The 1,848-nt window shown below is 33.1% G+C and overlaps 1 long non-coding RNA gene across 1 annotated transcript; it reads left to right on the forward strand.

Annotated features, from left to right (window-relative positions):
• Positions 1–848: 848 nt before the first annotated feature.
• On the forward strand, positions 849–1,411 carry LOC141717401 (uncharacterized). Its single transcript, XR_012573638.1, has 3 exons — positions 849–977; positions 1,089–1,130; positions 1,224–1,411. It is a non-coding gene; the product is annotated as an uncharacterized LOC141717401 (long non-coding RNA).
• Positions 1,412–1,848: the final 437 nt, after the last annotated feature.

Raw genomic sequence — 1,848 nt, forward strand, 5'->3', positions numbered from 1 at the left:
TGCCACTGATGTTAAAAGAATTTATAACATCACCCCGTGTTTTTATGATGTTATTGTCATTCGAAGACATCGCTTATTTTAAAACCGATGTCTAAAATTACATGAAAAAATTTTATTTCGCGCTCAGCTTTTTAATTTCCCCCTTAGTCAAAATTTCTTACAATTATCCCAAAATTTTACCCCGCCCATGAGCCAATATCTTGGTTCCCCTATTTCCCTCTTGAAAATTTCACTCATCTCTCCTCACTAAACACTCCTCTACCCCGCTCACTTTCACCTCGACCATCTCACCATCTGTGTTCATCATCTCGACTCAACTAAAGTTTGGTTGTTAAGATTTGTAAGCTTATCTCATCTCTAGTCTCAAAATCTTACTAGTCTTCTCTTCATGAAGACAAATTTTTAAAATTGGGGTCTTTTTAAATCGAAACCCTAATTTTTTAAATTGGGGTTTTTTCAAATCCAAATCCCTATGGTGCTTTCATTTAATTCAATGTATTTTCAAGTTATTAATTCTTTTCAATTCGTTGTATATATACATGGCCTTTTTTGTATACGGTTCTGGATTTAATCTCTGGTATTCACTTGTTTAAGGTTGGATTGAAAGTAGGATTGTGTTATTTATTGGTTTATATTTTTATGTTTATATGTTTTTAATTGTACTTGGTTCACATATAATATTTTTATTGATTTTAACTAATGATTTTATAATTTGTACATTATTGTGATTTAGTTGTAATGTTAGTTGAATTTTTTGAGAATTGTGTGCGTAGGACTTTCTCTGAAGACGCAGGAGCTTACAACTCTATTCATAGCTGTTAGACTGGGTTGTAGTTGTTACATGGAAGGGGATATGTACTTATATTTATAGGGTACTTGGTTTTTAGTTTCTTGTTGGATCTATCTCAATCTCTTTTAATATGGATTTTGTTAACAGGATTGGTGGTTCCGGCATGGACCTCAGAAGCAAAGCAAGGGTATTGCATTATATTCCTAAATATTAAATTTGTTATTGTTTCTTCTGTGATTATGATTTTCATTTGCATGATTGCCTAAATGGGTGTATAATGAAATTATGATGTATCTAGCACCAGACAAGCTCCTGGGGAAGATAGTGAAGTAATTTTGCAGTAAGTTATTCCCCAACATTTTTTATTTGATTTGATCTATAAGCAGTAATAGCGATTCATTGTTTATTTGTTTGTGTTCTAATAATGAAACAGCCGTCCATAGAAGATAGAATGGGAAACAAAACATATGTGGTGTTATGGTGATGTTTTACTCTGATTGGAAGCGGGTTTGTAAGTGGTAAGAGTAGTGATTCATTGTGCCTTTTGGCCATTATTCTCAAGCAACAGACCAAGAATGATAATTTTTTCCTACACCTAGGTAAAATATGTGCATAGTGTTAGCATCTACTTTCCTTCCCAATTATATATCAAGTATGAAGTATGTGAATTTGTTGATACTAAAATTTCTACTTTTGGATTACATTATTATGAAGTATGAAGTATGAAGGCTACAAAAAACGTTTCTGAAGTACACACGATTCCCTGGTATTTAATGTCTTGTTTTACATTATTATTTTATTTAAAATATATATTCCCTAGTAAGGGGAAGGGTAGTATGCTGAACTGGTATTTTGGCCAAAGTTTGCCTACAAACTAGCACTGGTGGTGATTCTTCTCACGTCAGAAGTTGTACAATTTGAAGGTGAGCACAGCTTATGTGGCATAGTAGTTCCGGTCTACCGTGCCATATATTTATATTTTAAATGTGGCATGTTTGGATAAGAATACAGCTTCAGGAGAAACATATCATGTACGTCATATAGGCTTCGGTACAAAG

The sequence above is a fragment of the Apium graveolens genome, chromosome 4 (genome assembly GCF_009905375.1).
Source record: "Apium graveolens cultivar Ventura chromosome 4, ASM990537v1, whole genome shotgun sequence".
NCBI lineage: Eukaryota > Viridiplantae > Streptophyta > Magnoliopsida > Apiales > Apiaceae > Apium > Apium graveolens.